Source organism: Odontomachus brunneus, unplaced genomic scaffold (assembly GCF_010583005.1).
Source record: "Odontomachus brunneus isolate Ranch 3 - 2012 unplaced genomic scaffold, Obru_v1 Obru_scaffold_020, whole genome shotgun sequence".
Lineage (NCBI taxonomy): Eukaryota > Metazoa > Arthropoda > Insecta > Hymenoptera > Formicidae > Odontomachus > Odontomachus brunneus.
In genome coordinates, this window is record NW_022639470.1 from 1,284,026 (window position 1) to 1,296,878 (window position 12,853).

Genomic DNA, 12,853 nt, shown 5'->3' on the forward strand with positions numbered 1-12,853 from the left:
GAGAGAGAGAGAGAGAGAGAGAGAGAGAGAGAGAGAGAGAGAGAGAGAGTTTAGTCCTTCTCTTGTACAGTAATGTTAAAAGATTTAAAGTAAAGATCTGAAGCAGCTCTATTAATCCGACCTTATTAAACTCAATCTAACTCTTCTATTCAGGTCCACACACAACTTTCTTATCACAAACATATAGACACACAATGCTTTTTATTCCCTCTCTCCAAATACACGTTTTTTGTCTCACTGGATGCATTTTTGTAGTAGTTCCTTTAATCCGACTTTATGTAACTCACCCAAGTGCCTTTCCCCCACAGTTGTTTACATCTTCCCTTACTCACCATACGCATACAACACACTCTTTCTTTCCCCGCCTTTCAATAATTATTCATAATAATTATTCATAATAATTCACAGAATGTGTTTTGCGGTGGTTTCAATCGAATTTCTATGCATCATGTTGCTCAATTCTTAAAGTGTTCCCGAAACATTACTAACTTTTTAATAGTTATATGGTATTCAGAAAAGGTTGAAATCTACAAAAACACTATTTCTTTCACTTACAATTTACTTCTTGAACAGAAATCGACTTTTTACTCACCTTATTTTATGCAACTATGAACTTTGCTCTATTTATCCGATCTTGTTTAGAATGTGTCAAGAAATAGAATAAACTGTACGAATTTTGTACATAGAATTAATGTATATATTTTAATAAACTATTTTGTAGTTATTGGTACTAAAGCTGAATAGTTGCGGGAACTACACAGTTATTATATAGTCCTTGTAATCATTCTGTTATAATAACTGCAAAATAATTTATTAAACTATATACATTAATTTTACATATAAAACTCGTATAGTTACTATCATCATGGCCCTTTCTCTGACTGTGCCTTAAATTTAATAATATAGAAGGAAAATAAAATAATACTGAATAATTGTTTTTATTAAATTATTATTCGAAGTGTGTGTCAAAAAACTAATATTGTCAATCCAGGAATAAAAAGATATGATATCTACTACGATGTTTTTCTATTGATAAAATAGAATTGAAATCGATGAATTTCGAAATGCTTTTTAAAAAGAAAGAAAAGGAAGAATTCAACAGAAATTCTTCGATTATAATTGAAAAATTCAATTGAAATTCTTCTATTGAATCAAAATTGAAATTTGATCAAAATTTGCGTGAGCAATTAAAGTCACAGAAACATGCAATTTTCGACATGACGCTTTTTCACGTTCTCGAAATTTCGAGAATTCCAGAAAGCTAAAAAGCGGTCGATTTCAGTCGTTCCATTAGATGTTTCTTCTCTGTATTCCAAAATTCAACTTTGATTACCATTTTCTATAGTATACATAACATGAACTACAGAACTATGATAATCAAAGTTGAATTTTGGAACGCATCCCAGTTTAAGATTAGAAGTTCGACAGAGGAAAATCTGAAAAATTCCATTGAAATCGGATTTTAGTCGGAATCGAGGAACACACACGAAGATTTCAGTTGTCATCGCGCAAACAACTGTGGCAATTATTCGTCCTACTCACCGCGAGAAATATCATCCATAATTTCTATGTCATAGGGCGTTCTAAATATAAAACCACGATAACGAGTCCTACGCTTCTCCGCTGATTAATCGTTCTCGCGAAATGCACACATATATAGAACGGATTACCGTTTAAGCAATCGGAGACAAAGCGACGGATAGGAATACGCGAGACATCGTGTTGTTGTATCGTCATTTTCGGACAACGTCAGCAGCTGGATAACGCTGTTATCACGCTCGATCGTATTTCTGACTCTTCGTCGGCGAAACACGGGATGCTTATTGCAGCGGCCAGCTGTTTCGGTCGGCACGACGCGCCAAGTCGTCTCGTTATCTTCTGTCCAGGCAGCAGCGGGACTATACCTGACTACTTCTCGGAGAAAGAGAAAGGTTTCGGATGAATCAGACAATCGCCGCTTGGAAAAGGATCTTTAACCCTACCGGCACAAAGGAACAACGGGATGCAGCGGACGAAACCGGTTGCTTTTTGGCCCGGTGAGAATTTCCGAAGCTTCGAGAGAATGAAAAAGCATTGCTGCCGTGACGAAAAGTGCACGTTTCTCCTAGTTAAATTGCCGCAGTTTGCGCAGTATTGCCTGGACACCTCGCTCAATCGTACAATTGACCATTGTTATCCATTAATTTGTTATCCGTTTGCGTGAACTCTTATCTCTCTACAGAGTATTGTAGTAAAACTTACGTCAAAATTATATTTTTTACAGTTTCAAAATTATTTTTGTTGTTGTTTATACTTTAATTGTTTAATTGTTGTATACTTTAAAGCTGGAGTATACTGCAAGTAAAATATAAATTATTATAAGAATAACAAATTTTAGACGATTTACTGAATATATTTTTTACATCAACTGATATAAAAAGCACTCAAATAATTACAACAATTTGCAAACAAATCAAACGTGCGTAACATTTTTAAACAAATATTTAATTTCCGGCCATAATACTGTATTCCAAGATTACAAAAATTTTGTTATAATTTTTATCACAATATTTTCTCATATTCTATATCTAATTATATCTATAAAAAATTCATGTGACAGAAAAAACTTTTTTCTGTCACATAGATTACATTATGCGATATAATATTTTTTATGTTGAAATAAATTGTTTTATTTAATTTAATTTATGTTGAAAAAATTACGTTAAAACTAACAAATGTTTTCTGTTTGCCCGAATTTTCCCCGAATGTAATTTTTAAGTTTAAAAAAATTGATTTTCTCTACATATATACAAACGCAGTTTCATTAATTGAAATATAATAACTAATGATTTTCTGCGGTATTTGGTTTGTAATATGCTTCTTTTAAGAATAAAAAAATATATCAGTTTTGATTATATTTTGTGCTTAATTACAGAAAACTCACGTAAAAAAAAATCGAACCTTAACGAATTTTTATAGGAAAATATAGTGGAGGGACTTTTTATGGAAAATATTTTGATACTGATTTTTTTTGTTGATACTGATAGTACTTCAATATAACAATTTTTAAATTAAATCATATTGTGAATTGCATGGAATGTTCCATATACATGAAGGGAGAATATTGTAATTTTTTTATATAATTTTTTTTCGTTTTTACTGTGTTTTTAGTGTGTTCTAGTAGTGCAAAAGTAGACTATCAGTCTCAGATTTATCAGTCTATTTTGTCAAAAAATATAGGAAATTTCGCTAGAAATATAGCAAATTTTTTAGTAGCACATTTTATCCTTAAAATATAAATAAATAAAACTAAATATAAATAAAATGTAAATAAAACTTATAAAATGAGAGGATAATAAATTACTGCAGAATGTCAATTTATTCAAAATTCTGTAATAATCTTTACTAGAAAATTCTCTTTGTATGCACAATATATTAATATAATGTATAGTGCATATATTTATGCAGAATATAGTAATATATTAAACCTCAGATAATTGTAACAAAAAACTGTAGGTGAACGGAAAAATTCTGAGCTCATTTTCAGGGATTCTACGCACAAAAATCTATAAGAAACGTATTAAAAATTCCTTGTGACAAATTACCCTTTAACTTTTATATTAGGCATAGGAGATATTATTATTCGGTAATATTTGACGTTATTATAAAAATAATAAAAATTTATTGAAAACGCGATAGTCGTCATAGGTAGAAAACAATATGATAAGAGTTATCTTATATTAAATGACTCACTTGTTTCTATGTAGTCTAATATATTACGCTGCGACAATCTATGATTTTTATTTGATCAATGTTTATTTGATCGGTACTATGATATCCAGAAGACAAGGTGATGATAATCATCTGATGAAAATTTGAGATAAGATAAATCACATCCCGTGCCATACGATCCAGACAATTACAGCCCTACAACGTCTCACTTGGTGTACAGAATCTTACGAAAAAGATAAAAAGAACGCCATCTTATTACGATTATTACTACACAGTTGTTTAAAAAACAACTCTGTAGTATAAATTTTCTGTTACTTAGGGGCCAGATTAAAAACTCAGTTGTAAGAACAAAAAGATTTTTGTAGGAGATTTATACTTAGCCAATTGTTCTCAGTTATCTCAACCGAGTTTTACAGCTGAATATTCAGACTAATGTTTACATAGTAAACAGAGATATCTTTCCTCGTCAGCAAATTTTTCGTCTGGTCTCCACTTAAATACCCGGTCTGAAATTTTTCTTCTTGTATGTGATACGAACGTTCACTCGGTTTATACGCAGCCTTACTCACGATATCACACGTAATTAGCTAAAATATGACACTCGTGGAGCATCCGGTTACTTTCTTCCTCGGGATAAAACGATTAAAACGTTAGAATATTGAAGAATACTGAATTAGGGATTTCGTTGTGAAATATTTTACACGTAGATTTTAAAGTAGATTTAAAGAGAAGACAAAAAGAAGAAGAAGAAGAGGGAGAGTGCAACAGAAGTGCTCTATGAAACAATACAGTTGTTATCATAAGTTAACATAAGTATCCGTGCCTCTGCTGGAAAAGTTTTAGATTCGTAAGAATAACCATCGACTATTACTTGCCGGGTAGCTTGAGGTAGCTTGTGATCGTGATACAACATGGAAGAAAGTTGAATCACGATCTAAGCATTTCATTGTGTACAGTTGGTTGGAAAACGGTTTAGACACAATGAAGTGTTGGTAGTTCACCAAACTGTCCAAGTTGAAAGTCATTACCAACGCACTTACGCAATAATAATAATATTAAGAACACTAAATAATAATAAATAATAATATTAATAATAACTAATAATATGATTAAGATAATTTCATGCACTCACACATACTCATACATGCAGTAATGATCCTCAATTTAGACAGTTTGATAAGCTTTCAACTTTATTGTACTATTTTCAATTTATTGTACTAAACAGTTTTGTAACCGACTGCAGATGTATACTAGCAACTTTGCAAACACCATATATGCGATCTGATGCAAATAAAATCCAATAGAACGTGTCTCAGATAAAGTAACGTTGTTAGATTTTATATTTGATTTTATTATATTTGACAGGATGTCGACAATAATCTCACATAGATTAAGAATGTTGCCTGTGTATTCTATTTCTACATCTTACAAAGGTGAGATATTCAAGGACGGTCCTGTGGCGCAACGGATAACGCGTCTGACTACGGATCAGAAGATTCCAGGTTCGAATCCTGGCAGGATCGAAGGCTTTGATTTTTATTTTTATTTTTTAAATATAATGGAAAAATAATTTAATAGAAATTATCAATTTTATTGTTAAATGAATAAAACGAAATACATCTTAGGCCAAACGTAACTAAGGTCTTTAAAGAAAATATAGATCAATAATGTTTTTATTATCGCTTTGAGATGTTATCTCTTATCTTATTGTTACATATACGACTTATATCTAAACAGAGTTTTATAATAATTCTAATAACAGATATAATATGTAAAAAAAATAACGAAAAATAACGTGAAAAATCAAAAGATAACAGATAAATACAAAATAATAAAAAAAATAAGAAAGAAAAAATAATAACTAATTTCACAAATATCTTATTGATTATTATTCAAAATACTGTAAAATTAAATTTTATAGTTATTATCGATATATTTAATTCTTTCGCTTATAAACCAATAAAAGTTTTTTTCTTTATTTCTAACATCGCAAATATTAGAATGTAATGTACAGTGTACTTTATATATACACTCACGTTATTCTCTTCTATTTCGCAATTCTCTTGTTTACGTAGGAGAACCACGGATCAAATCAGCGTTTACTCACGTTTCTCACGACTCAAGTATTCATCGTATAAATATGCGAACCATGAATCGTATACTTCCGTTATTTTATTGATCCAAGGGCTAACCAGTAACTCGTAAAAAAAAACAACGTACGCTCTTCATAATTAGTATAGTTTCTGTTCACCGTTCGCCAAATTTTTACTATTTTTATATGAACACAAAATTGCCATAATGACTCTCTTTGATATTTGAAGAGAGATCTCAAAATCTTTTATTTTTTATTCGCCATCTTTCATTAGTTTAATTATTTTGAGTATTTTGCGATGTTTCCCTTTTTAACATCTTTCTAAGACCTTTTATCTGAAAGTATAATTGACACGAGCGGAAGTCTCTATCCGTATCTTCGTGAATTCATTATATTTCCACGATTGTTTTATCTAAACAATTCTTCTGTTATCTTCCACTATGCTTACATATACAGGTCGAGTTAAAAGAGGATTCTATCTCATCTGCTTTTGCTTTATATAGCATGTAGTGTCACGGCCGCGCGCATACTTCTGCTGCTATCGCGGACACAGTACGTGAAATAGGATATCCATTCAACGTCGCGCTCAGCACTAATTGCAGCGAGCACACTCCGGTGGGTCAAATAAATTAACCCATCGCCGTTGATTCCTCGCTGCACGCGAGGGCCCGATAGTAAGGCGCGTGTAAGCCGAGAAGGGCCATCAAGGCGAGCCGCAAGAATCCGCCGGCTATTTCGATGTGTAATACGCCTTCGTGTCCTCCGCATTAACGAAGGAAAGTCCTTTTGCTATGCAATCAACGTCGCTCCGTTATGGACAAGTAGGAAATAGAGAGTCCAAGAAACTGTTCTATGATGTTAGCAGGAAGTTGATTTTGTCGACGAAATCAAACCCGAAGAATCTCTCTGACATTTTTATCACTAAGAGAAAAGAATGGTTGAAGTAACTATAATCTCACTATATTTTGTAGCTATTTTTGCCTTCAAACGTATTTTTATTCCAGACTTTTTGTATATTCTAGATATACTTATATTTTAGTTATTCTAAACATGCGAATTATAGTAAAATGAACACAGAATTATTATATCTACGATATATATTTGTGCATTTTATGATTATCGTAAGCTAAAATGAGCTTGAAAAATTGTGTATACACATACACAACTCGAATTAGAGAGATAATTTTGGGCATTTTAAGTGACATTATCTTTACTGTTCTCCGGTTTCAATTTCACTTTTCATAAATGCATATATATTTCTCGAGAGAAACTGTAGGAGCTTCCATCCGTAAAGTTTGTGGTGTTAATCTAATCAGGATTTACGATACAACTGCCAGGACTGTCGTCCCCTCTCAAAATTCGAGGTCGGCGATCTTGCTGGCATTCCTAACGTACCGCCTGAAGAACCACCGAGAGTTGCCTTCGAATGGAGAATGAAGTCGTCTCTGTGGTGGCAGAACGAAGCGATGATTAGGATACTCTAAGTCGTTACGTTATTCTCTCTTATGTTATTTGAAATTAAAGATTTGACTTTTGTAATTATATATACTTCTGTTTTTATCTTTTGATTTCATTTTCTCCATTATTTGCCTCGACATAAATATATTGTAAGTATTGTAGGTGTTATATAAGGTATTCATTTTCAATTAATTTATAATTTTTTATTAATAATTTATTACAATCCATGTATATGAATTTTATATAAACATAAGGTATTAATTTTTAATTAATTTTTTCTCTCGTATAATTTCGAAACGAACAATACACTATATTTATTTTCATGGATTTAGTTTGCGAACAAAAATATAGTCAACAAAAGTTGCGATACTTTTTTGCAATAAGTATCTAATAGCAAAATTAGTTTTTTTTTTCGATCGTTCCCAGGAGATAATTTTTTTGCAGCCAATAAAAGCGTCATTATATTTATTTACTTGTTAACTAATATCTGAGAATCCATTTATTTTTATTCGTTATATTTTTTTTAAACTTCTTGAAGCAAAATTTTACTCAAAAAGTAGAGTGACCACAGAATCACTTAAATTTTTGTTTTTACTTTTTTTCGAGTGACTTTTTCTCTTCATATAGATTCATATAAATCTATATAGATTCATATAGGAGGTAGAATTCTCTACTTTAAGTCGTTGAGTGAATTTTTACTTTTGTTTTTTTGTACGATTTTTTACTTATATAGAGTGAATTCTCTACTTTGAATTCTCAAGTGAATGTTTTTATTTGATATTGAAGATATGAAATCTGATATATCCTATCTGATACATTCTATTGTCACAAGATAACATATATTTTAATCGATTAAAACTAATCTATAAACATACATATCTGTATGGTCTAATTGATTATAACATTCACTTATATGGAATCAAAAGTCACTTCAAGCTTGAGTAGACGATTTGAGTGTTACTTTTACTTCGAGTGAAAATATTGCCATTTTTTATCTGTTTTGAGTGAAGATTCTACTCCAAGAAATTCACAGGAATTGTAGAGTGACCGAATCACTCGAATTTGAGTGATTTTTCACTCATACAGAATACATACTCTGAATCGTCGAGTGAATATATAACTTGCAGTTTCGAGCGGCAGTATTTTTACTACCACTACGAATTAAAATATATATTGCCACTTTTAATTTTGAGTAAGATTCCAAGAAATTTAGAAAGGAAATTTTCCTGTTGAAAATTACTGAATGTGTTCTGCAGTTCAAGTGTTCCGAGGTGAAAGTGTTGCAACCCTTCTTTCACACACACACACACACACACACACACACACACACACACACACACACACACACGCACACACGCACGCACGTACATCTCGACCATAAAAATCATGCGATTGAATTTCACGCGACTCACACATCCTCGTTCTTTGCACCCGGTAACATTACGTATCCCCGCGACGTCGTCATCGCTTATTCCACACACGAGATATTTTTATGAATATACTTTGGGAGAATTTCGTTCTCGCGATGCGTTATCGCGGCAATACTCATGATTTCTGTCGTCGTCTCGGATTGAAATATTCCTGAATGGAATGGAAGATGGATCATTCGGATGGATTTTTGGTAACGCGACCACGCGTCGTCGTGGCGACGGCCCGTCGAGCATTCCTATGAATCAGCTTAAGAATTTTTCACCGCCACACGGGTTTCTCTTACCTGCGCTCTGCGGATAGGCGTCGACACGGCACGATTCTCGATACATCAGCTGGTGCGGGTACCTGTAGTAACTTTTCTTTCTCTTTCCCTACTTGCCCTCTCTCTCTCTCTCTCTCTCTCTCTCTCTCTCTCTCTCTCTCTCTCCCCCCCTCTCTCTCTCTTCCTTTCTCTCTCTTCCCCTCTCTCTCTCTCTCCATGTGTCTCGTCCTCCCCTTCCTTCTGTCGGTCGAGAGGAAGAACGACGTGCGTGAAGGTCGGACGGAGAGAAAGGTAAGAGAGAAAGAAAGAAGAGGGCCGGTTTTTCTGGTTTTCCACCTCCGCAACCTCACGATCTCTCCCCGTGGTCTTCTCTCGTTACCTCCGCACAATGAGACGCGTACGCTTCGTGCAGGACCGTCCGATAAAACGAATAACGCGCGGCGTATACGTATACGCGCCGAAGAAAATTGTATTAGCATTTTGGTATGCAATAAAGTACGTCACTCTCTTATTCGTTACGTCCGCCACACATTGTATCGTCGCAGTGGTTCTCAATGCGCGACTCGGGTCGCTCGTTGTCGCTCGTTGTAAAATTCTCACCTTTGGCGATTTTATCGCGAGTCTACGTAACGTACATTTTATGAGATTACCGGACATTATATATGCGCAGCTTTATCATTCGTTCAACTTTGTTGCATCACGCTATCTCGCTCTCAAAGGCGAAAATTTGATAAGTACACTGAGGAAAAAACATAGTTTATCTAATTAAAATTATAGTTATTTTTAGCCTCAATCATATCTTTTAGTTGTTCATATATTTGATCTAACACGAAGTTAGTAATAGTAACACATGTATGAAGTTATTATCATTAATATTATAATTAAATTTAATAACAAACGGTTTCCTTGACTATAATTTATAGTAATTATTTCTCTATGTGATTATACTTATAAATTATACTTATACTTATAAAACCAAACATTTTTCGCCCAGTATATATTTTCTTGCTGTAAAAGCCTACCGTTGTTTTACCTTGGGATACACTTCATATTTAGTGCTTGTGTTCGATTATATCCGTATCTTCATGATGCAAATTTCCCGTCTATCCAGCCGTAACACCGAGGACAAGCGTTGGCGGGTTACAAAGCTACGAGACATATACATGATGCAAAATGAGACTCGATGGCGTACTCTCTAAATTTCTTGGAGTGGAAGCTCACTCGAAACGAATGAAAAATAGTAATATTTTCACTGATAGTGAAAATACTGCTACTCGAAATTGGAAGAGTGAATGTTTCATCCACAAGCTTGGAGTGAATTCTGACTTCATATGAACGAATGTTTCAATCGACTAGAATGAATATGCTCTTGTGATGATGAAGAATATAGATTCTCTCTTCAATTTCGAATGAAAAAGTTACTCGATAATTTAGAGGAATAAGGAATTTATTTTATCACTTGAGTGATAAAATTTAACTCGGTGATCACTTTACTTTTCAAGTGAAAGTTCACATTAAGAAATTTAGAGAAATTACTCTGTAAATTTCTTGGAGAGTGATCTCTCTCAAAACGAAGTAGAAATGCACTCGAAATAATCATGAAAATACCGTCATTCGAAATCACAAGAACGTATAATTCTCGAATTGTAAAATAGATTATTCATCCATACGAGTGAATTACTATTAGTTGACTAAAGTGAACTTTATAAATTGGCAAACATTTCCAAAACAATGCTATGTGATTTTTTGTCGAATTAAATTTAAAAAATTAATAATTATATGTATGTTAACAAAAAAATAAATAATATACTTGACCGACAATGATTTTAAATATAAATTACAGAGAGAAAACAAGAGAATTTTCTCGTTCATTCTAATAACAAAAGCCCTATTTTCCAACTTTTTTGGCAACTCTATTGACTAAATTGTAAATATGAAAAATAAAAAATATTGTTAAAACGAGTAAGAAATTCTCATTATCTCTTGATATGTATTTATATCGTATTTAATATTAATATTGTTAATTTTGATTATCCAGATATTCAGGTAAGTTTTCAGATATTCGTTTTTAGGTAAGTTTCCAGATATTCAGGTCTCTTTCGAATTTTACTCTAAATCCTCGTATCTTTCGGGTGCTACTCGAATATATTAACAGGTATACGTGTAACTTGAGGGCCTCGCGCCTACTCGGATCGAGAGAAACTTTATTTTATGTCTATACGCCTTCTGCACTTGAGCAACTTGCGTCTAACAGTTAATTAAACGAATACATGAAATAATTTAACATTTTTCCAGATTATCGATTTTTAACAATATCGAAAACGAACGAATACATATTGCATACACATGATTTATTATACTATAGTATAGATATTTATTATACTATAGATATTTATTATACTAGTATAGATATTTATTATACTATAGATATTTATTATACTAGTATAGATATTTATTATATTATAGTATACATATTCGAGTATAAAAATATCCAAATTATACTAACTCTCTTTATTTAATATATTTAAAATTTATAACTTGTATTTAATATATATAATATTTAAAATTGCTATCAATTAAATATTAACTGCTCTATTCTACTAATATGCATAGAAGCATTAATTTGTTGGTCATTTTCAAACGAAAAATAATATAATTAGAAATTACTGTTATCAATTCTGCCAATTAGTCATCGATTAGCTTAATTAGAATTAATGACAGTCATTTTTAATTCAAACATTTTTAAGTAAACATTAAGTAAACATTAATTCAAACATTAAGTAAACATGATGATATCAAGTGATGTCAAATTACATATTTTTTGTTGACGTTAGAGACGTCATTAATACGTTATTTAATTTGCTACTTTTATGTAATAAAAATTTTATTATCTTCACTCTCCAATATGAAATGAAAATATTCATTCAATAGTTTAGACCGAAAGAATTCGTACGAGTTAAAAGTCATTGGATTTTGAGCTATTCGGCTGTCACTCTATTTCTCGAGTGGAATTTCTCTCAAAGAAAAAGGAGAAGGGCAAAACTTCGGTAGGATCATGGGAAAATGGTCCTGACAAAGTCTATGTTGTAATCGAGGGTTTCACGAGGGTTTCGGTTTCAATAATGCGCGGACGGATACGTTTAAACATTAAATATAAAGAGATAATAAGAATTTCTTACTCGTTTCAATAACATTTTTTATTTTTTATATTTACAATTTAGTCAGTAGAGTTGCCAAAAAAGTTGGAAAGGGTTTTTGTTATTAGAATGAACGAGAAAATTCTCGTGTTTTCTCTTTGTAATTTATATTTAAATCATAAGACACGGCGACTGTACGTGAAACCACGTAACAATTAGTACAGTTCCGTTGCCATAACAAAATATGTTATATAGTGATTATGACTCAACAGTTTTAAGTAGCATAGTTTACCAGAGAAGTCTTTTTCAAATTAGATCATATCGATATGGATATCTGGATCAAACCTTCTACGAAAGGTCTAATTAGCTGTAAGGAAAAATTACTGTACTTTGGGTAATCCCACCGTGATTTCTTCGGATATATTCGCCGTTACATCAGCTCGCGCTGCAGTCGTGATGCTCACAGCAAACTGAAGTAAAGTTTTTGAAAGAATTTGCTACGTTAATTTACCATAATTCATTAATATGTTATGAGATATACACTGAACTTCCAAACAGATTAAACAACTTTTTTCAATACAAACTATTTCAGAACCTAATATACAAACAAAGCAAGTATATGAGTCGAATAGTGGCGAGTTGAACCGAATGATCGAAAGTACCGTAATTTTCTCTCGCCTTACTGAAATATATATATTTCGAAGCAATATATATATATATATATATATATATATATATATATATATTCTTTCCTATCTTGCT

General features: G+C 32.2%; 1 protein-coding gene and 1 non-coding gene across 2 annotated transcripts in view; both read left to right on the forward strand.

The window, feature by feature from the left end:
- LOC116842013 (kynurenine formamidase-like) overlaps positions 1-12,853 on the forward strand; it is a 113,576-nt gene that overhangs the window by 84,988 nt on the left and 15,735 nt on the right. The window lies entirely within an intron of this gene.
- Positions 5,162-5,234, forward strand: Trnar-acg. The gene has a single exon. It is a non-coding gene; the product is annotated as a tRNA-Arg (tRNA).